This window comes from Euphorbia lathyris, chromosome 7 (assembly GCF_963576675.1).
Source record: "Euphorbia lathyris chromosome 7, ddEupLath1.1, whole genome shotgun sequence".
Taxonomy (NCBI): Eukaryota; Viridiplantae; Streptophyta; class Magnoliopsida; order Malpighiales; family Euphorbiaceae; genus Euphorbia; species Euphorbia lathyris.
This window is the reverse complement of record NC_088916.1, coordinates 82181539-82206640: the sequence shown is the minus strand read 5'-3', so window position 1 is coordinate 82206640 and position 25102 is coordinate 82181539. Positions and strand designations below refer to the sequence as shown.

Here is a 25102-nt window from a genome sequence, read left to right as displayed (position 1 = left end):
ATTCGGATTTTGATAATGATAACCGTTGGAAAATACATGTAGACAACAGGTAGACCAAATTTTTACACATGAATTAAAAAGACATAGGTCTTGTTTGGGAATTAGATGTTAGCTGATTACATTAGCTGATTTGACTAGATGTTTGTGTAGACCTGTTTGATAAAAATTAGCTGATTGATAATAGCGTTTTGTGCAAAAAGACGAATAAGGGCATTAATTTTGGCGCAGGAGAAGAGGGAGTCTATCTATTAGGGTTAAAGAAGTCCATTAATTTTAATATTGCAAAACGCTAATTGAAAAAGCTCATTTTAACAGCTTTTTCTAAATTAGCGTTTTCATCCCAAAACTCTCTTACAAACCTCTCTCCACCAAACACTCCAATTAGCGGTTTCAGTGGTCAAACCTCGAAAGTTGGTCAAAACCGCTCTTTTTATCCCAAAACGCTCTTTACCAAACAGGGCCATAATACATTTGTTGCTCATATAACTGTTCTGTGAACTTTTAGAAGTTTCAAATGATCTTTTTTTTTTCTATTGTATTCACTAACCTCTTATTTCTCAACAGAATTTGTTGGATGTAGAAAATTAGAGATACGCTCTGCCACGTATCAAAGTGTTCTTTGCATGTCAGAAGGAAAATGCGAAAATAGATAAATAATTAGGAACTTTTAAAAGTTGTCCGTAGAACTTAACAGTGTAATTTCAAATAGTTTATTTTCTAAAAAAAACATAACACGAACTTATATTTGTAAACTTTTAAACCACAATTTTTTTTACTTTGTCACCAAACTCAACCTAGTCAATTTTATTCATTCTCTTCCTTTGGATTCTCACATAAACAGTACGTACCGAGACCAAACTAAGTATATTTTTTTATTATTTTCAATTCGCGTCCAAAAATTTAGGTTAGGTGTCGTCCATATATCCTTTTCATTTACTATTATTACCAAATTTTGTAAAAAAAAAACTACAAGAAAAAATTAAATGCAAAATCTAATGATTTTAATGTTAAAAAATAATTAAATTTTATGGTATAAATATTCTAGATATTTGAAGGATCACAAATATAATTAACCCTAAAGTTGGGATAAGGGAAGAAATATGCTTGGTGCAATTATTATATTTTCATTCGTAACGAGAGGGTGAATTAAAAACTTTTGATCCGAGTTGTGAATCAAACTATAATAAAATTAAAAGATGTATAATTTTAGTCCTTTTATTAGTATCGAAAAGCATATTTTGACTTCATAAAATTAAAATTAACTTCATCGATAAAGGTCGATTTAATTTTGTCTTACGAAATAATTTACAATAGAATTAACTTTATCGTTGATAAATTTTAATATAAATGTATTGATTAAATAAAAAAAATAAAAATAAACAAGTTGAAATATTATATATTAACAAAAAAAAATGCATAGTTTAGCTCTTGTACTTGATTGACCTTCTTGTAGATGTATCAATTTCGTATTTCGTGTTAAAATTTTGTTATCTTATATATATATATATGGTCATATATCACAAGAAAAATAATTTTTGTGTTAATTGTGTCATGTCAGTCGAATTGTCACTGTAAATCGTGTTTTCGTGTCAGAATTTACCATCCCTATTTCGCTCCATCGATCTTTATATTTTGAATTTAAATTTTTAAGGTATGTTTGATTCAACCTTTCACTGGTTGTCAACTATTGTGGCCGATATATATTACCTGATTTTTCTTTCAATATAGTTATCACTAATCGTTACTGTTTGCACCATAATTAAACTTTTTGGCACTTATATATTTTTAATATATTAATTGACTATGCCTATGTATATTTTTCTAGAGTGGACATCAGGAGAAACTTGAAGTAAACTTAGGGGAACCAAGGGCCAATTAATATTTTAACGTGTTTTTTGTGAGCCAATTAGAATGCAGGAAAGTTAGAAACCGTCATAATTAATTTCACTGTGAAAGTCAAAGTGGAGCAGTTATTCAATACGTGGGCTGAATGTGGAGTGACTTAGTGGAAAGAGGCAGGAAGTTACCTCCAACGTCTATAAAAGGAAGAAATCACGATGAGAAAACCCCGATCAATCAACTCAACAACAAGTACTCAAAACTCTAGCAAATTATCTCTAGACTTCAGCATTTTTACAATTCTCAGTTTATTCCCTTAGATTCAATTTTCTTTCAAGTTCAAGTTCATTCATCTTCCAGTACAATTTTACTTTATTTGTTGTTTCAATCATTTTCTGTAAGGTCGGTATCGTTTTGATAATTGAACCCTTTAGGAATTTTCGGTCTCTTTAATTCTTACAATTGTTTGATATTTAGAAGTTAGAAAAGCGCACCCAATTTCACTCCATAGTACGAGAATACTATAATTCTCTGGCACGCCCGCATTTTTCCCACGAAAGAGCCAAACAAAAATTGGCACGCCCAGTGGGACTCAATCAGAATGCCACCGAAGAAAAGTGATAAGAGCAACAAAGATCCTGTAGTTGCAAGTTCTGAAGAAGAGGAGGTCATGGTAACAGGCAATGTTCCACAGATGGTGGGACGAATCGAAGGGGAAAAGGTTACTAGCCCTAGAGGAGAATCATGGATCTCTATAGAGATCCAAAATCCACCATTCTTGGAGAGGCGTTTCAGTTCCATCGAGAAGAATATGGAAGCTCTGCGGAGTGACATAGATCTGAAGATGGATAAAATACTCCAGAAGCTGTCAGAACCAGGGGTAATCAAGAATGGAGAAAACCATGGTCCTCAAGGTTCCCCAGATTCCAATGGGGGACGTGGGTTGTCCGGCGCTGAGAAGTATCAAATTCCACCCTTGAGGGACGATGTTGTCTTGCAGAAGGCCGCTAGTTCAGCAGGCCGAGAAAATAGTGGTAAGTCACATGTTTCTCAATATTTTGGAAACACTAATCCTACCTCCCACACAGCTTCGTATCATGAGGAGGCAGGAGGCCACCATATCACTGGGGACATGGGGGGCAACTATAGAGGCAATGGAAGGAACACTGGATTTCTTCATATGCCTTACGGTCACCATCAGAATGGCATACCTCAACAAGTTCCAGCATTCAATATGGAGGCTGTGAGAGAAGTTGTCCAAGAGCTGTATGGGCCTGGCCTTCGTCAAGTTGGCCGCCCTGAGTTCCACAAGCCTTACCCTCATGCAATTGACATGGAGAATCCTTACCCAAGGGGATACAGAGTACCTGACTTCTCCCTATTCTCTGGGGAAGATGGCTTGTCAACTTTGGAGCACGTAGCAAGGTTCACAATCCACACTACAAGAAATCAGAGTATATGTGATAACAATTTAATTGTCACACAAATTGTTGTAACAAAAAACCTATTATTTGTTACAATAATTTTTTAATTATCACAAAAATTAATTTTGTGACAACTTTATTTAATTATCACAAGTAAATATATGATTTCGTAACAACAATTTTGTACTTGTGACTAAATTTTTCATGTGACAGTAAAAATTGTAACGAAAAGTATAAAATTTGTTATAACATATTTGTAATTGTCATAAAAATTATATTTGTGACAAGTTCAAATAAATTATCACAAATTATTTACTAATATTGTGACAATAAATTTAATTATCACTAAACTATTTTTTGTTACAATTAACAGTTATAACTAAAATTTTCAAATATGTGACAATATATTTATAACTGTCACCAAATTTAATTATATGATAAAATAACAAATTATTTACTTTTTTTTTTTTTTTGGTAGAAAAGGAAAAGAAAAACGAATAACAACAAACTACCCAGGAATTAGCCTAGGGAAGCTAACCCCAATCCTATCTTCTAAGAGAAGATGAGAGATGAAACTAGGGGAAACAGGAAGGGTAGTAACGCCTAACGTCCCTTCATGGCCCGCCGCCGCCAAGCGATCAGCAACACGATTCTGCTCTCTAAAAATGTGTCTGAACTCTACGAACTCAAAGGAGGAGCAAAGCCTTATAATAGCTTTGATGAGGTTGCGACTGTTAAGACCCATAGAATGATTCTCAGAAATCATTTTGATTGCTTCCAAATTATCAGACTCCACAGAGAGCCTCTTAACACCCAGCCTTTTAGCAAGATTGATTCCAGTAAGAATAGCCCAGAGCTCCGCAGAAAAGGAAGAACCCAACCCTAAATTCTGGGAGAACCCAGAAAGCCAGACGCCCCCTACATCTCTAAGCACACCTCCAGCCGCAATCTTACCGTTACTGAGGCAGGAACCATCAGTATTCAGCTTCACAACCCCCTCTCTTGGCCTGCTCCATCCCACGAGATGGACATCACAACACTGAGAGGCTCTGGCAAGGGACTCTCCTTTGAAACTATCGATAATAGAGAAAAGTTTTTTCGAGAAGAAATCAGCTAAGTTTGTCATAAAAACAGTTTTATCTCCAAAAATCTCCTCGTTTCTCCATTTCCAAACTTGGTGACAGATAATAGCAAAGAAAATGTCACCATGCTCCATGTATGGAAGCAACTTTCCTCTAACACCATCAGAGAACCAGTCGACCTCAGAATGTGCCATGAAGGAAGAGAAAATATGGTGTGGGAGAATTTTCCTCCAAACCTCTTTACTATTAGAGCAATCTCTAAGAGCATGGCACAAAGTCTCAACATGACCTCTGCATCTACTGCAAGCTCCAGAATCAGTCAAGTGCCTTCTGTGCCTATCCGAATTAGTAAGAAGCCTGTCCTTAACACCCAGCCACAGGAAACTCCTAATACGGAAAGGAACTTTAAGGGTCCAAATCGACTTCCACACATCCGAGGGAGGATCAGATCTAAAGAGAGAGAAAGCTTCAAAGGCCGATTTGCAAGAATAAACTCCATTGTTAGTCAGCGCCCAACAGTGCCTATCCAAGTCTTCCTCTTGATTACTCACCTTCACTCCCCGCATTCTAAGGAGAGTCTCAAGGCTAAAGAAAGTATCAAACTTTGACCAGATCCAGTCCCCTTCCGAGTCAACCACATCGGCAATCCTCCAGTTGCGTATATCACTAGGCGGGGGGGGGGGGGGGGGGGGGAAGAACACACCTCAATTAACGGTTTATCCCCAATCCAGTTATCAAACCAGAAACTAATGGACTTACCATTCCCCACCTCCAGGCCAACTCCCGAGCAGAACTCATCAAACACAGCACTAAGTCCTTTCCAGAGGAAGGAACAATTAGCAACTCTCTCTTTCGGGCCCCCGAAGATTTTGTCTTTCCGATACTTACCACAAAGGAGGCAAACCCAAAGAGAGGAGGGGTTTTGCCACATACGCCAAAGGAGTTTCATTAATAAAACTTTATTATTGTCCTTTGCTTTCCTAATACCCAGACCCCCAGAATCTTTAGGCTGGCAAACCTCACTCCAAGGCACAAGATGGATCTTCCTGCCCTCCGCAGCTTCCCCCCACAGGAACCTACGGTTAATCTTGTCAAGATCATTAAGCACAGGATCCGGAAGCTTACAAGCCTGCATGATGTGATTGGGAGCAGCACAATTAACAGATTGAATTAACGTGAGGCGGCCAGCGAGAGACAGAGTCTTGGCTTTCCAAGTGGCACACTTCGAATTAGCTTTATCCAAAGTCTCTTTGAAGGAGCCTTTAGACACACGCTCACTATGGAGGGGAACGCCCAGATACTTCCCAAGAGAATCAGTAAGAGGAATACTTGAGAGATCACTTAATCTCTTACAGACTCTCTGATTCATATTCTTAGAGCACATCATCCTAGATTTCTGGATATTAAGCTTCTGCCCAGAGGCCGAACAAAAACAATCCAGAATATCCATAATGACTCTCAACTGCTCCTCATTACCCTCAAGAAAGATAAGGACATCATCTGCAAAGAATAAGTGAGTCACCTGGGGACAGAAGCTGTTGATCGCCACAGGGTGGAAACTCCCATTATCAATCGCATCCTGAATCAGGTGAGAGAGCCTCTCCATAGCAATAACAAAAAGGAAAGGGCTCATAGGATCCCCCTGACGGATTCCTCTGCCCGGGGAAAATTCCTCCGACATATCCCCATTGACCATTACTTGAAACACAGGAGAAGAAATACATACCTTAATTAAACTTCTCCAGCTGTCCGGGATCCTAGCTCTCTCAAGGCTCTCCATCAAGAAATCCCAATTAATTCGATCATAGGCCTTCTCTAAATCCAGCTTCAGAGCCACAATGCCTTTCCTCCCCTTCCTAATCTTCATCGTGTGGACCATCTCTTGGGCGATCACCACATTATCCATCATTTGTCTACCAGGCACAAAGCTACCCTGATTCTGACAAATGATCGCAGGAAGAATGCCACGGATTCTATTAGCCACAATCTTTGTAACAGTTTTGTAAAGAACATTACAAAGACTGATAGGTCTCATATGCAAAAAGGAAGAAGGCTTATCAATCTTAGGAATCAGAACCAGGAGGGTTCTATTAACCAGCTCAATATCCTTCGAACCACTGAACACCCCCAAGACAAAATTATAGATGCCTTCCTTCACTACATCCCAATGCTTATGGTAAAAGCCCGCCGGAAGACCATCAATCCCAGGAGCTTTAGAAGCCCCAATGCTGAAGATAGCTTGGTCAATCTCTTTTCGGGAAATAGGTTGAAAGGCCTCCTGACTACAATCCTCACTGATTAAAGGAAATGTAGCAATAGAGTGAGCCCTCTCCAAAAGAACAGGTTCCTCTTTGAACAGCTCTCTGTAGAAATCCAGGGCTAAGTTCCGAATAACCTCATCTTCATAAACCCAATCACCATTAGAATCCTTAATGGCCTCAATTCTATTTCTCTGCCTTCTGATCAGGGTAGAGAGATGGAAGTATTTGGTATTACGATCCCCATCTCTAATCCAGGACTTCCGAGACTTCTGGAACCAAAGGAACTCCTCCTGCCTAAGCACAGCCTCCAGCTCCTTCTGAAGGGTTCTGAGGAGGCCCTCAAGGCTATGATCAAACCTCCCCTCCAACCTGCGTTGAATGCCCTCCATCCTCTTTAATAACTTGTTCTTCCTTCTGATAATATGCCCAAACACATTCCTATTCCACCCCTGCACCTTATTCCTGAACCCTTCAGCAGCTTGCAGTACATACGAATGAGGTCTCCAACTCTCATGAACGAACTCTTTAAACTTAGGATGGGACTCCCAAGCTAACTGATACCGGAACGGTCTCTTACCCCTAGGATGCTTACCTCTCAAAAGTCTAAACAAAATAGGACAATGATCCGAATGACGGAACGGGAGGTTCAACACAGAGCACTCGGGGAAGGAAGTTAGAGCTAAAACATTAGCGTAGACTTTGTCCAATCGAACAAAAGTATTATTACGCTTCCAAGTGAATTTATGACCAGAAGCCCCCAGATCGGAAATCCCACATAAATCCATACTATTCTTGTGATGCAGACAGCGATTAACATAATGATTGGATCCCCCTCTCTGATCACTCATAAAGGCGATATCATTGAAGTCACCCGCCACAAACCAGGGCTCCGAAATGCTGACACTCATAGAATAGAGAACCTCCCAGAGCCGTTTTCGATTAGACAAGATAGGGTCAGCATACACAAGGGTAATAAAAAAGGAAGTATTGCCGGAAATACTCACTTTACAATGAATGAACTGCTTATCCATGCTAAGAATATCAAAATGAATCCGATCTGGCCTCCAAAAAAGCCAAATCCCCCCAGCCCGGCCAGTTGCCTCCGATCTAACACAGTGCCAGTTCTTAAACTTCTTAACCACCTCATCTGCTTTCTCACCACTAATCTTAGTTTCCAAAAGAGCAAAACAAGATGGATTAAACTGCTTAATAAGATCATTAATATGGATACGGGTAGCCTTGCTAGCCGCACCCCTAACATTCCAAAATAACAAATCCATAGAAAGGAGGACAACTGACCACACCCCTACCCTAAGCTAGGTATTTACTAGGGGCTCCTGAGAGCCTTACCGAGGTACCCCCGGGCCCCCTCTTATCTGGAAACGCCAAAGTGTTAAGGCCACTTTTTTGTTTTCCTTTAAGCTTTTTCATATTAGTTTTGTTAACTCCCATAGATTTCCCAATCCCAGGATCAATACCATGAACAGGAATACTAACCTCATTTGAATTCTTCATCCTTCTAGCTGCAAGGGTCAGGGTCCCCCCCTGGGCTTCATCCTTAGAGACAAAAAGCGGGTTCACAGATTCAACCACCTTCTCGACTGGATCTACAGACTCTAATCCTGGAATACTCTCATCCATATGATTCTCATCTTGGTCTGACTCTTGAACTTCCTCAATCATCAGGGCCCCAAATCTGGACCCAGGCAAGGCTACTGAAGAAACCCCAGCCTCCTTTCTAGCTTTGAGGACAGGCTTCTCCTTGACATTTGGAATAACAGTAGCTTTAGGAGAAAGGGACTTAGAATTTGTGTTGATATCAGGAGGACGATTGTGAACCACTGCATGTTGATTCCTACGTCTAGCGGGCCTCTTTGCCACCATCCAGGGACCAAAGTTCCCTTCATACCCCTGGTTCCCTCCAGTAATCCGCACACTACTCTCAACCCTCTCTATAACAACCCTCTCCCTTTTAGGGCAACCCTCCTGAGAATGACCATACATACCACAATCATAACAGATGTTATGTAAACCTTCATACTCAATAAAGAACACTTTATCCTGAACACAGAACTTAGAAAGTAAAGGTTTAGCCAGATCAACATCTATACATACCCTAGCAAACTTACCCCTAATGGCCCCAATTGTAGTCTTGTCCACATGGTGGACCTTATAACAAATTATTTACTAATATTGTGACAATAAATTTTATTTGTAATGAAATATTTTTTTACAATTAATAATTATAACTAAAATTTTAAAAAACGTCTCATAAATTTAATTGTGATAAATTAAACAAAATTATAACTAATTTATTAATTTTGACATTTTATGGAAACAAAATATTTTATTATTATTATTTAATTAAAAGATAAAAAATATGTGATAGTTATATAATTATAATTAAGTATATTATAATATCTAGAAAATTTACCCACTAACCTAACCCCCATTTCTCCCTCTCACGATCTCTGTATCATGTTGCTTCTCCATCCGTTTATGCTTCTCCATCACCAATTACAGCCAACCCCTTTTCTTTTTTTTTTTTCTTTTTTTCTTTTTTTCTTTTTTTTTTTTTGTTTCTTTCCTTCTTTCTCTTACTTTTATTTCCATTCTTCTTCTTTTCTTCTTCATGTTTGTGTTCCTCTATCTCCATCCGACATAAGTCATATTAACAGTCGTAACTGCCCCGGCCTTGTCGTAGTGATCTCCGGTAGCAAATATGGGTAAGCCATTCCTTTTCCAATAATAACATTTTTAATTGTTTTGTTGAAATTAGCTTGAGATTGGGTATATATTGTTGTTTAATTTTAATTTGTAGATTGTATGAATGGTTTGTTAATTATTGAATTTATCTGTGCAGGAGGTGGAATTTCAATCATAAAGGAAGCATTCAATCAAGGAAGTACATTTTTCCACACTTTGGATGTTTATGGACCCCTTATTAATGAACTCTTACTTGCCAAAGTATATATCTCTCTAAATATTTGTTATGTTATGTTCTGTTCCAAGAGATATGTGTATAAATAAATAATTGATGCATTTCAGGCATTGAAGTACTTGCCGAGAGAAAGAATCCAGTTAGCTACAAAATTTGATGCTGTTGTGAAGGGCTCAAGTTTTGTGAATGTTTCAATCAATGGCAAATCGGAATATGTTCGGGCTTGCTGTGAGGCTAGCTTGTAGAGTACCAATTGACACTAGAGTACCAATTGAGCCAACTGTAAGTATAATGTGAATATGGACATTGAGGCTATAGATGGCAGAAGGGGGAGCTGAAGAAGTTAGTGGAAGAAGGAAAAATGAAGTACATAGGACTATCTGAAGCAAGGCTTGATACAACAAGGAAAGGAGAGCACATGACGTTCATCCCATTATAGAAATTATTGAAATAGAAATATTGTTTAATCAGACCAAAATTTATTATATTCTTTAATTAATTGTTGCTCATTTTTTGGATTCAATATTTGGTTTAGTTGGATCATTTCAATGAGGCTATAGTTGGGCTAAGGGTTTCAAGAAGAGAGGGTGATTAGTAGAATATACTTGTAAATGAGAATGTTTAGATATTTTAATGTTGTCTATATTGATATTTTTAGTTAATTGATTTACTAATAAAATTTTATTTAACAAAAAAACAAAATATTCTCAAATTTTATATTTAGTTTTATTGTATTTATAATTAAAATATTGTTAAAATAATGAATAAATTTAAAAACATTAGTGTATACGATGTTATTTTTATATATATATAAAATGTATATATAAAAAGTGTGAAACCAATCATTATAACTAAACTTATAAATGAAATTAAATTAGTATTTATTTCAAGAAAAATATTATTATAAATTTATACGTGTTACATTAATAATTGTTATAAATTTTTTTTTTGTGACAATTAATTAAAGTTGTCACACTATTTTAGTTTTAATTAAAAGACAATTTGTGACAATATATTATATTTGTGACAATAATTTATTTTTCAGTTACAAACAAAAGTTGTTACAATTAAAATTAGTGTGACAATAAATTTATTATTACAAAAAATAATAATTTTTGTGACAATATTTTATTGTCATATTTGTCAAAAAGTATTAGCAACGGAGTTTTACGTGACAACTCCTATGACAACTACTTATTGTCACGTAAACTTTTATGTGACATTTTTTCAAGAGTTAGTGACAATAATTATTGTCACAAACAACTTGATTTCTTGTAGTGCCATTGTGGAGAACTTGCCAACTACCCTAACTTCAACCATCTCAAGTTGAGGCTCTTCCCAAATTCTCTAACGGGACCAGCCTTCACTTGGTATGCTACTCTCCCTAGAGCCATACAAAAAGCCCAAGTGCAGCATGTGTTGGAGGAATTGCAGAAGGAAGAAGGTCTGGAGGCTCTAGGTGCTGAAGTAATCTATGAAGAAGAGCCTCTGGAAAGTGAAAACATTATTCAGATAGATGAATTGAAACCAGCTCCTTCACCACTAGAGGATGATAGATCATTGGCCAGAGATCCATTAGAGGAAGTGAACTTGGGAACTTCTGAGAACCCAAGATGTACATACATCAGTAGTCTTTTGGATCCACACATCAAAGAGAGACTCATTGCATTGTTGCAAGAGTACAAGGATTGCTTTGCATGGGAGTATCATGAGATGCCTGGACTCAGTAGAAAGTTGGTGGAGCATCGTCTGCCAATGAAGCCAGAATTCAAACCTTATAAACAACCTCCTAGAAGAATGTCCAAAGAGGTAGAATTGAAGGTGAAGGAAGAAATTGAAAAGTTGCTGAAAGCTGGATTCATAAGACCCATCAGGTATGCTCAATGGTTATCTAATGTTATACCGGTGGTAAAGAAGAATGGAAAGCTACGAGTTTGTGTGGACTTCAGAGACCTTAATACAGCAACTCCGAAGGATGTGTATGTGATGCCCATGGCAGACATGTTGGTGGATGCAGTAGCTAACAATGAGCTTTTATCTTTTTTAGATTGTGTGGCAGGATATAATCAAATTGCCATTGCTGAAGAAGATACTTCAAAGACCGCCTTTCGATGTCCAGGACCTATTGGGACATTTGAGTGGTTGGTCATGCCTTTTGGCATGAAGAATGCAGGTGCTACCTACCAAAGAGCAATGAATGCCATTTTCCATGATATGATTGGAAAAAATCTCGAGGTTTACATCGATGACATCGTCATAAAGTCCAAAAAAGAAATGGAGCACATAGATCACTTGAGATGTGGTTTTCAAAGGATGAGGGAGCATCAACTAAAACTTAATCCCCTCAAGTGTGCTTTTGGGGTGAAAGTTGGAAACTTCCTTGGGTTCCTGGTGCACCAAAGAGGCGTGGAGATAGATCAGAACAAAGCCAAGGCGATCATGGAGTCCAAATCCCCTCAAACAAAAAAGGAGCTTCAGCGGTTCTTAGGGCAAGTGAATTATCTCAGGAGGTTCATCTCCAACTTGGCTGGAAAATCTAAGACATTTTCTGATTTGCTGCGGTTAAAGAAAGAAGATGAATTCAAATGGGAGGAACACCATCAGCAAGCCTTCCAGAGTATCAAAGAGTATCTATGCAAACCTCCTGTACTTATGCCGCCAAGGCTAGGTGTACCTCTGAAACTTTATCTATCTGCCGCTCATGATTCCATTGGATGCTTGTTAGCACAAAACAATTCCAAAGGATATGAGCAGGCAATATATTATTTGAGTAGATTCTTGAATGCAACTGAGGTAAATATTCACCAATTGAGAAACTCTGCCTTACATTGTATTTTGCTTGTACCAAACTGCGGCATTATATGATTGGGGCAAGGGTGTTGGTGGTATCTCAGACTGACTTGATCAAGTACATGTTGAATAAGCCGCTCATAACTGGGAGGATTGGAAAGTGGTCGCTGGCTTTGGCAAAGTTTACTCTGGTGTACTATCCTCAAAAATCAGTGAAGGGGCAAGCACTTGCAGATTTCCTTGCAGATCACCCTTGTCTTGATGTGAAGGATGAAATAGATCAATATCTACCAATCTTCAGTGTTGAAAAATCCCGCTGGATTTTGAAATTTGATGGATCTAGCACCGAGACATCTGCAGGAGCAGGAGTAGTCATTATATCCCCCATGGGAACCAAAACAACAATGTCTTTCAACCTGGATTTCAAATGTACGAACAATCAGGCTGAATATGAAGCTGCGGTCATTGGCCTAGAGATATTGAGGGAGTTAGGAGCAGATGAAGTCTTGATCCAAGGGGATTCCCAACTCGTGCTGAGGCAACTATCAGGAGAATACAAATGCACTAGTCTCAGCTTGGCTCCATATTATACAACCGATGTTCAACTACTGCAGGAATTCAATGACTTTTCCTTTCTTCATGTTCCAAGAGAGATGAACTGGGAGGCTAATGAGCTAGCTCAAATAGCCTCTGGTTTGAAAATGTCGGAAGAACTCACCCATAAGTTGATAATGATCAAGAAGCTCAGACATCCTTCCATCATGGAGAGGGGAATTCAAGTGGAGACATTCAATACAGATGTCAATCTAGCTAGTGACTGGAGGAGTCCCATCAAGGAGTATTTGTCGAACCCAGGAAGACGAGTACCTTATTCCCTCAAGATTAGAGCATTGAACTTCTTGTTGATGGAAGGTGACTTGTACCGCAAAAATGTAGATGGACTTTTGCTGAAATGCTTAGGATTTCCAGACAGTATGGAAGTTATGAAACAAGTCCACGAAGGAGTATGTGGAGCTCATCAGGCAGGCATCAAGATGAAGTGGCTCATCAGGAGACATAGGTACTTCTGGCCATCTATGCTGAAGGATTGTATGTCTTATGCAAAAGGATGCTGCCAATGCCAAAGATATGGGCAGATTCAAAGAGTTCCTGCAGATGAGATGTACGCAGTCGTCAAGCCATGGCCCTTCAGAGGATGGGCAATTGATTTGATAGGGAAAATTTATCCTGCATCATCAAAAGGGCACAACTTTATGATCGTGGCAACAGACTACTTCACAAAATGGGTGGAAGCCTTACCAATGAAGAAAGTGGACCAGAGAGATGTTGTGAAGTTCATCAAGGAGAACATCATTCACAGGTATGGTATCCCTCAGTCAATTACCACAGACCAAGGAACCATGTTCACCGGAGATGACATGAAGGACTTCATGGAAGATTATGGAATCAAGTTGTTGCACTCTACTCCTCATTATCCACAAGCTAATGGTCAAGCTGAGGCCTCCAACAAAGTTCTCATCAACATCCTTGAAAAGATGGTCGAAGATAACCCTAGGGAATGACACGTCTTACTTTCAGAAACTTTATGGGCATACAGAACATCAAAAAGGAGTGCCACAGGCGTCAGTTCTTTCACAGCAGAGTAATCAGAATGCCATGAGTGAACTTGAGTCTTGAAGTTAGTCAAACGTTTCTTAAACTCAGCAGAAGAGGAGCGGTGAATAAGATCATCAATAGTCGAAAAGAGCATCGTCAAATGTTGGGTACAAATTGAGGATATATCAAGATCAAGTATCGATCGTATCATATTCTTAGAGGCAGAAGTATGGTCTTTATCAGGTGCATCACTATGAGTGTCATTCTCAAGAAAGGAGAAGTCGATGTTAGAAGAAGGATCCTCAAGAGGAAAAGCTTTTACTCCAGCAATTCTATCTAGGAGTGCCTGATCAAAAGTAAAGAAATCTATTAATAAAAAAAATAAAAATAAAAAAAAATCCTAAAGTTGGAAGTTGGTTTCATTTACCTCAGATCTAGAAACAATGGGAGTGTTATTCTTTGATGGAAGTTCCCCTACATGGTCTATGATGGCTAGATCAGAAGAAGATGGAGGTTGAGGGATATTGACCACGCCTGAAGCAGGGATCTCGGGATCTCACCTACTGATGGCGAAGTACAATCAACTTGTGCTACAGAAAGTACACCATCATGCTCTGCCTGGTTGCCTTCATCATCTGGGTCAATGGTATCAGCCGGAATATCAGAGGGCTTGTCCATTTTTTGCCTTTTTAAAGGAGGGGTATCATCTTCCAAGAGTCTCTCATCTGAATCTAAATCCAAATCTTCAAAGTTAACTTGGGCAAGGAAAGCAAAATCTGCTTCAGGGAAGTCGTCGAGGTCGATAGATTCATCAGGAGCAACATCGGCCACAACAACATCACTATCTTCATCTTCATTGGCATCTTCCTCATCAATCACCTTCCCTGTGTGGAGTATGTGTGAATGGTCTGGTTCAAATCAGAGATGAGAGGAAGTAGAAAGAAGTCAGTCAAGAAATTTACCTGATGCTTCTACTTTTTGTTGAAGGTAAGGAAGGCGTAAAGACCACCACTGGTCAAACTCATTAGTAACAATTGAAGAGGCCTTGCCCACTTTTGACAATTTGAAGTGAAAACCATCATTGAGAAGCCGATGTACACGAGATTCAGAAGCTTTGTAATGTTCCTCCAAAGGGAGCAAAGGAGGAGCAGGAATGACCTGAATAAGGCCAAACTGTCGAGCACACAATGTTGGCCAATACAACTCGAAACACGCCGCCGTCCCTATGATAGTTGGCTTGAAGGTGGCACCGACATGGAGGAAACGAGTTGATAAGAACGACTTCCACATTTCATATGTCTCATCCAGGTTGATTGTAGAAGCTTTCATTATTTTTCCAGATTCTGGCAGTCTAGAGAAACAATAAGTGAACCTCAACGGAGGCTTATCTTTCAAACAAGAGAAAAACTTGAAGAACTTCCTAGTCTGGGTCATTTTGGTTCTGCAACTCATCAGAGACCGACCAATGGGCATAGATGTGTCTAAAACAGAACTTTGAAGCTGAGGAAAGTGAGCAAGGAGCCACAATTGAACGATCCAGAGGTTTCCACCAAGGCGGGTGAAAGGTTCATTAGAGACCACGTGGGCAATGTGATGATAAGTTGCACCCAACAACATGGATCCTAAAGCCAATTTTTTCCCAGTTGCAAGCTCATATGCAATCTCCTTGTATTCTGCAGTTACTTTGCCAGATGCAGTGCAAAAAATATATCGGCAAACAAGAGTCCACAAAAAGAGAAAATGATCAACCCGCTTTCTCTTTGGAGGATGATTAGCCATATATTCGATCAGCCTCACCGAATCTATAGTTCTGTACTTCTTGAAGAATTCTGAAAGCTCATGTCGAACTAAGGAAGGTATCTCAGGACCAACCACTGGTAGTCCTGTTAGCGCAAGCACATCCCTCAAGGTAACAGTCATCGGCACAGGTGGAAATAGAAAAGCATTACAGTTACGTGACCAGAAACCCAAAGCTGCATACAAAAGATTCTTGTTTACTGGAAGCTCTATCTGGGACATTTTAATCAACTCATTGATTCCAAGATTGCATCATTGTCTCTCATACGTCGGCTTCAACCGATTCACCCAGGTAGACCATGCTTTTGTGGCATTTTCACTAGCAAGACGGGACCAACTTTTGCATTTAACATGTCGGCCGATGAGAAGACCAGATTTCATCAAAAGAAGTTCTCCCTCTTGAGATATTGGAAAAGGCACTTGAGGAGGTTTGTCTCGACCAGTCGGCAAAAGAGCATACAATTCATCATCATTAAAATTCATCTTGATTGTGTCAGGTTGATGTGCTTTTCCGAGTTCACCAGCACTTTTTCCAGGAGGATTTGGGTGTGACTTTCTTAGAGGTGGAGCAGTTGGTTTCTTGATAAAAGGGGTTTCTGCCAAGTTAAAGGTAAAAATTAAATTTTTTAAAATTTCGGCAGCATTTCCCCTTAAATTTTAAAGTCCCAAAAATCATGTCAACACAAAATTGCTCTTTCACGATTGTCATCCATTCACCAAATATCAAACATCAAACACATTTGAAGTCCATTAAATTTTATTTACAAGTTTGATGGTAAGTTTACCTTTGGAAGACATCTTGGCGGTAATTTCGAGTAAAGGAGTTGCACTTCAGCTAGACGCAACCTCAAGTTTGGTAACACCTTGATTAAAGGAAACCGATCAATGATTGATCCGGCCTTTAATCCTTGAGGCCTTCAAATCCTTCGTCAAAAGAGGAATCGGTTGTGCACTTATTCTCAGAGACTTCAATCAAAGGTACAAGCGAGCAAAGAGTTGGTAGTGCAATCACGAAGAACTTGTTAGCACCGTGATTAAAGGAAACTGATCAATGATTGATCCGGCCTTTAATCCTTGCTACCGGTAAGCGTATCGTCACAACAGGAACTGATTCGGTTCAAGAAGATGCAACGGACAAAATAATTCTTCAATCTGCAGAGCATTGAAAGAAAAGGGTACTGATTATTACTCTTCAAAAATAAAATAAAATAAAGAGAAATAATTGCAAAGGGAGCAACAATATGATGCCCTTAATTTACTATGCCATTGCAATTGAAGCTTGAAAGAAAATGGGCAGTCAAGCAATGTTCTCAGGCCAAAGAGGATGAGTTGCCGCTGGTATGAGTTCTCGAGACACAATCCACCGTCAAAATAAATAAATTTCAGAATCTTCACAGCAAGGTATGAGTTCCACCACCACAAGAAAAAATTAGAGTACAACACCTTCCTTCTTTAATCCCACAAGGAATAATAAAGAACTGCAGTGCCGGAAAACTCTAGACCTATGTGTTGCCGCCTCCTTTTTTCTTTCAAACAAAGAAACAGACGAAGAGGTAAGGCCTTTATATGTTAATTTTAGTTAGGGCTTATCTTAGTTTTTTCTTTATTCTATTCCAAATAGTTTTTAAGTCTAATTATAATTCTGTTTTGATTACTTTTGTTTTTTTTTTGTTTTTATATACTAAGTTCAATTATCTGTTCTTTCGGTCCATATAGATATATTTTCTATTTTATTTATTTTTTTTTTTTTTTAAGTATCCTAATTGTAATGAAAGTTGTTTTGTTTTTTGTTTTTAGGATTGGTATTAGAATTGGTATTTATTTTATAACTTAATCTTATCTTTTAGTTTTACTTATTTTTATTTGTATTTTGTTAATGGTTTCAACGAACAAATAAAATCATACCTGTTTTTTTTCTTTTAATTTGTTTTTTTTATTGTTGCATATTTCTGAATTTTTTGAAGTTTAAAAGATTTTTGTTGGAGGATCCAAGCATAAATTTTCGTTTCTCAAATCCATGCTTGTGGGGGGCAATTGTTTGCACCATAATTAAACTTTTTGGCACTTATATATTTTTAATATATTAATTGACTATGCCTAAGTATATTTTTCTAGAGTGGACATCAGGAGAAACTTGAAGTAAACTTAGGGGAACCAAGGGCCAGTTAATATTTTAACGTGTTTTTGTGAGCCAATTAGAATGCAGGAAAGTTAGAAACCGTCATAATTAATTTCACCGTGAAAGTCAAAGTGGAGCAGTTATTCAATACGTGGGCTGAATGTGGAGAACGTGACTTAGTGGAAAGAGGCAGGAAGTTACCTCCAACGTCTATAAAAGGAAGAAATCACGATGAGAAAACCCCGATCAATCAACTCAACAACAAGTACCCAAAACTCTAGCAAATTATCTCTAGAATTCAGCATTTTTACAATTCTTAGTTTATTCCCTTAGATTCAATTTTCATTCAAGTTCAAGTTCATTCATCTTCCAGTACAATTTTACTTTATTTGTTGTTTCAATCATTTTCTGTAAGGTCGGTATCGTTTTGATAATTGAACCCTTTAGGAATTTTCGGTCTCTTTAATTCTTACAATTGTTTGATATTTAGAAGTTAGAAAAGCGCACCCAATTTCACTCCATAGTACGAGAATACTATAATTCTCTGGCACGCCCGCATTTTTCCCACGAAAGAGCCAAATAGTTACTTAATCCTAACTAAACATTTTAGTATGGTGTTTGTTTCTGTGTTTCGGAATTTCTTTTAGCTTTTTATTGGAAACAACAAGAAAAATAAATCAGTTATTGTTTATTGTTGTTGGTAAGTCATAGAGTGTTAGTTGATTTTCTTTCGAAAGTAGCTTTCAGCAGCTGTTTATTAATTCTAACTAAGCATTATTTATGTACCAGACTAATAATTTGATGAAACGTTATATATTTTAGGATTTAGAATTTTATATAAATAATATTAACTAAAATATATAATTAATTAATTATACAACGTTTATGTTTTATTGGTTGAAGCCTTATATGTGGCATCAAATTATTAACTCGATGCATCACGTTACTCATGCCCGAACATATAATATTAATTTAAAGTAAAAAAAATAATTCCAAACATACCCTTGTGCTTTCACAGATTTGCAGATTAGAATCCGTGGTTTTTTTTACAGAAAGAAGATTGAGATCCTCGCTCGTTTGCAAAACTAACTTTTTGTTTACATTGTGAATTTGACCGTTAATTACCTTAAAATAAAAAATTCTAATTATTAATGATATTCTATCAACTTTAATTTTTTAACTTTTTGGTTTTGAGATCATTTGTGTATTGCTTGATTAGGAAAGAGAAAATTAATTTTAGAGAGAATGTTTCAAAAATAATAACTTTGGAAAATACAAAGCGTGGTTCCATGATATATATGGTACTAAATAAATTTAATTCTTGAAATTTTCTATTTTGAGGTCATCAACGGTCAAATTGGCAGTGTTAACCTAAAAGGAAATTTGCAAACAAAAATCTATAGTTTAAAAATTTATAAATAGAAATACAACAACAACAACAACAACAACAACAAAGCCTTAGTCCCGAAATGATTCGGGGTCGGCTAACATGAACCATCATATAAAACCGTGAAAATCAAGTCGTGTCAGCGACACAGATTCGCTCCCTCCACTCCGTCCTATCCACTACCATATTTTCCTCAATTCCCAATAAACTCATATCACTCTCGATCACCCTCCTCCAAGTTTGCTTAGGTCTTCCCCTACCCCTCACCACTACATCCCTTTGCCACTCTTCGGTTCTCCTAACCGGCGCATCAAGCGCTCTACGTCTCACATGGCCAAACCACCTTAGTCGGTTTTCTCTCATTTTATTCTCAATAGATGTGACCCCTACTTTTGTCCTAATTATTTCATTACGCACCCGGTCCTTTCTCGTGTGACCACACATCCATCTCAACATACGCATCTCCGCCACCGACATCTTATGGATGTGGCAGTGTTTCACTGCCCAACACTCCGTACCATATAACAATGCTGGTCTAATTGCCGTCCGGTAGAATTTTCCCTTCAATCTATTAGGCATGCCGGGATCACAAAGGAAACCCGTAGCACTCTTCCACTTCGACCAACCAGCTTTAATCCTATGAGCAACATCTCCATCTACTTCTCCATCCGTTTGGATAATAGATCCTAAATACCGGAAGCAATCCGAGGCCTGAACAACTCTCCCATCTAGGGTGATTGTCCCTACCTCCCTACTCCTACGGCCGCTAAACTTACACTCCAAATATTCTGTCTTACTTCGACTCAACTTAAAGCCTCTAGATTCTAGAGTTTGCCTCCATAGTTCCAACTTCATCTCCACTCCTTCTTTCGTCTCATCAACCAACACAATATCATCTGCAAACAACATGCACCATGGTATACCATCTTGAAGTGAACTTGTTAGTTCATCCATAACGATGGCAAAAAGAAATGGGCTTAGTGCGGAACCTTGATGCACTCCAATCGTAATAGGAAACTCTTCAGTCTTCCCAACACTAGTACGTACACTCGTGCATACTCCCTCATACATGTCCTTTATGATGTCAATATATTTCCGCGAAATGCCTTTCCTTGTCAAGGCCCACCAAAGTACTTCCCTTGGTACCTTATCATATGCTTTCTCCAAGTCAATGAAAACCATATGCAAGTCTTTCTTCTTATTTCGATAGTGCTCCATTAATTGTCTCATTAGATGGATGGCTTCCATAGTTGATCTTCCCGGCATAAAGCCAAACTGGTTTTCCGAGATCTTCACCGTCCTCCTTAGCCTTTGTTCAATCACTCGCTCCCAAAGTTTCATAGTGTGACTCATTAATTTGATTCCCCGATAGTTGGCACAATCTTGGACATCGCCTTTGTTCTTATACAAAGGGATTAAGGTACTTTTCCTCCATTCTGATGGCATCTTATTGTTTCTCCAAATTTTGTTGAAGAACGTCGTCAACCATTCGATTCCTCTTTCTCCCAAACATCTCCAAATCTCAATAGGGATGCCATCAGGTCCTACTGCTTTCTTCAACTTCATCTTACTTAATGTCATTTTGACTTCACCCTTTTGAATTCTCCGCAGGCATTCATGATTTATCATATCGTGATGGATACTTATATCTCCAACATCTTGTTGGTGATCTCCATTAAATAAGTCATCAAAATAGGACCTCCATCGTTCCTTGATATCCTTATCTCCAACTAGGACTTTCTGGTCCACATCCTTCACACATTTAACTTTTCCGAGATCTCGCGTCTTCCTATCTCTCATCCGAGCAATTCTATATATGTCTCTTTCCCCTTCTTTCGTATCCAATCTTGTATACAGATCCCGATTCACCTTTGCTCTAGCATCTCGTATGACCTTCTTTACTTCCCTTTTAGCCTCTTTGTATTTTTCGTAGTTCTCGTCACTCCTACATTTCCCCAATAGTTTATAGGATTCTCTCTTACTCTTTACTGCTTGTCGTACTTCTTCTGTCCACCAAGATGTGTCCTTACCCGGTGGCATGCTACCTTTAGATTCCCCTAGAACTTCCTTCGCTACTTCCCTTATACTATGCTCCATCTTATTCCATATCGAATCTATATCTGAATCCATATTGCAAGTCCAAATATCTTTTTTGGTCATCTCATCCACAAATTTTTGTTGATTCTCCCCTTGCAATTTCCACCACTTAATCTTAGTCTCTACTTGAGGTGTTTGTTTTCTTATACATTTCCTACTTCGAAAATCTAGCACCACTACTCTATGTTGGGTTGTCGTACTCTCACCAGGGATCACCTTACAATCAATATAACTCTTTCTCCAAGCACTCCTTACTAAGAAGAAGTCAATTTGGCTCGCATTACCGCCACTCCGATAAGTCACTAAGTGGGATGTTCTCTTCATAAACCATGTGTTCATGATACTCAAGTCATAGGCTGATGCGAATTCCAAAATATCATTTCCTGCTTCATTCTTATCTCCAAAGCCATACCCTCCATGAACACTCTCAAACCCATCTCGCCTAGAACCCACGTGTCCATAGAAATATGTGATATATTTTATTTGTAAAAAAAATTCTAAATTAAACTCTTATTTTTATCTAAAAAATAATAAATTATATTTACATATCGACAACATATAGAGTTTCCTAAATTAAAATCATAAATCATATATGGACATTTGATCTTTTTTACAAATGTGAAATTTTATGAACTAAATTAATACTTAAGTTCATTTTCACAAAAAGAATCTACTTTTTTTCCCTAAACCTTTCTTTTTTTGGTATGCGATTATGACATTGTCGATCGCCTACCCATTCGTGCGTGCAGGTGGCAGGTATGCAATTTTGTCAATCCAATAATTTAGGATGATGAGATACACAACTGCATTTCGATTTGTGAGCATGTGTTTTATAAATAGGTAAAATGAATTTTTTTTAAAAGATAAAAATGTTATTGATTGTTATTAGAACTTAACAGTTAAATTTCAAATATTTTATTTGGTAAAAAAAATACCATTAATTTATATTTGTAAATTTTTAAACCACAAACTTTTTTTCCTTTATTGTATTTTGTCAAAACAATGTCACCAAATTCAACCTAGTCAATTTTATTCATTCTCTCCGTTTTGATCCTCATATAAACAGTACGTATCAAGGCCAAATTAGGTATATTTTTATTATTCTCAATTCGCGTCCAAAAAATTAGGTTAGGCATCGTCCATATGTCGTTTTCAGTTACTATTATTACCAAATTTTGTAAAAAAACTACAAGAAAAAAATTAAATGCAAAATTTAATGATTTCAATGTTAAGAAATTGTTGGCCCAAAATAAATAAATTTTATTTTATATATATATAATGCTTGTTTGTCAATTTTAGGATACAATTTTCATTATATCTAGAAAATAATAATGATAAAATAAAAATAATAAATACATTCGTAAATTCATCCCAAATACGTGAGGCGTACTCCACACATCCAAAGGCGTTTCAGGATCAGGAGTACGTTTACGCGGGGCGTGCATTTCCATACGCAGGGCGTATACCGAGCATCCGAAGACGTTCCACTTCAGAGACTCGTTTACGTGGGACGTACCCTTCCATACGCCACGCGTAAACGTCATCGACAGAACGCGCAAGCTTTAGAAGCCCTGATACGCAGGGCATAACCGACCTTACGCGGGGCGTATCCTCTCTTCCGGCAGCAGTTGGAAGCAGTCAACAGCAGTTAGTGGGAGTTGAAGAAGTTAAGTTAGTTGGTGATGTGGCAAGTTAGTGGGAGAGAATTTCAAGGGGTAGTTGGTGAATAATTACCAAAATGCCACTGAATAATTACCAAAATACCACTCCAAAATACTATAAATAGACCCCCTCCCGTTCATAAAAAATCACTCAATCCAACACAACAAAACCCTTTCCTAAGGTCCCTTCCAATGCTCTCTAGTTCTTAGTTCTAGTTCTTAGTTCTTAAGTCCCTTTGTTCTTAGTTCTTCAAGTTCTTTCTTTCGTTCTTCGTTTTTCTTAGCTTCGATTCCTCTTTTAGCTCTTCTTTAGCTCCAATTAAAGTTCCAATAGCCTCTTTCCAAGTTTTTCTAATTCAATTTAGTATTCCAAGTCTTTAATTTGCTCAATTCCTAGCTAGAGCTCTGTTTTCAAATCGATTTTCCAGATTCGTCCAATTACTTTCAAAGCCCGATTGCGTCTATTTAAAGTCATTTTTTGCTTTCAATCCCTTCGACAAAGTTGTTCCTGACGTCTTGAAGTTCAATCTAATATATTTATTTGCCCAATTCCGTGCCCAGAAACTCTATTTACAAGCCGATCTGTCCAGCCCAAATCCTTTTAGACATTCTGTTTCCAGAATTTTCCAGATTCGTCCAGTTATTTTCAACTCCCAATTTCGTCTACTTAGCATCCGTTTTAGCCTTCGATCCCTTATAGAAGTTTGTTCCTGACCTCCTGAAGTTAAATTAGCCTATTTACTCGTCCAATTCCGCGTTCTTAAGCATCCAAACGAGCCTCCCGAAGTTGAGGGTTAAATCTGCCCCATTTGCCTACCAACGTTTTGCCATTGCCAAGATCACATACCGTACGGGCCCGACCGGTTGCAGCTCTCCAAGGACCTCGCACCGACACCAAAATTCAACATCAATCCTAGATAGCTATTGTGGCTCCGAGTTTATTGTTGAATTCTAATTTATTTTAATTGCATTTCAATTCCTTGTATTTGATTTGTTCTTCCAGTTCAATTGAATTAGCTCTATGTTTAGTATAGAAGTTCTTCAATTGTAATTCATTTTCAATTTCATGCTTACCTCAAACACATGTATTCAAACCTTGATTTACATCAATAAAATACCGATTTTTCACCAAATCTCGTGTTAATTTCGCACCTTCAATTTCGTTACTTTTCCCGTCTTCAATCTATACGCTTAGCTTAAATAAAAACAATTTATCTCGCAAAGTTTCTATAACGGCGCGAGAGACCCAAGAGGGACTTTTTCAATCCTTGCGTCCCTCGCCAATCATTTCGTTTAGAATTCAAGTTTTGGCGCGCAAATTCCATAAACTTAACCATTTTAATTGAGAGGTAATCTTCTCTGGCACGCCCGCACCCTAACCACACGTGACAAGGTTGAAAATTAGCATATTCGCAAAATATCGCTAACAATTTTTGGCACGCCCAGTGGGACCTTTTCTTTAGGTTTCACCAAAAATTTTAGAACTCGTTTTTGTGCCTATTTTCTTCCATAACCCTTTGTCATATCATATTTATTTTTCATTCAGTTTTAAACCACTTGTTTTTCATGCTTTGTTTTTATTCCATTAATAAGTATTTATTTATTTTCTTGTTCTTTCTTTTTCAATACTAGATTACTAACTTGATTTCATCATTTTTACCTATAAGTACTCACGAAGGATGCCTCCCAGGAAGAACACCGGGAAAGATCCAATTCAATCGGACTCCGAAGAGAGTCAAAATCAAAACCAAGACCGTAACAATGAGCCCGGAATGCCCGAAGGCTTTGTAGCCGAGATTGTGAGCCATAGTCGCGATACAAACCAACAACCACCTCAAGGCCCGCCCATATTCGACTTGGCACCATTTATAGCAAATATGGAGAAGCAAATCAACCAATTTCTACATGGGTTTTCACAAACCATGAGAGAGAATAATGAAGCTATATACAGCGCAATGCAAGCTAGTAATGAGGCCATGTTCAAAGCTAACAGCGAGGCGATAAATGATTCCAATAAGGTTCCGGCCCTCGAGGAGAGGATTGTCGATTTAACCGGAGAAATTGGCAAAATCCCAGAGAAATGCGCCGAGCTTTTCTCACAAAAGTCA

General features: G+C 38.0%; 1 long non-coding RNA gene across 1 annotated transcript; it reads right to left on the bottom strand.

Moving 5' to 3' along the window:
- Positions 1 to 16123: 16123 nt before the first annotated feature.
- LOC136201470 (uncharacterized) lies at positions 16124 to 17243 on the bottom strand. The gene is made up of 3 exons (XR_010673845.1): positions 16990 to 17243; positions 16516 to 16882; positions 16124 to 16326 (listed from the first exon to the last, which is right to left on the bottom strand). It is a non-coding gene; the product is annotated as an uncharacterized lncRNA (long non-coding RNA).
- Positions 17244 to 25102: the final 7859 nt, after the last annotated feature.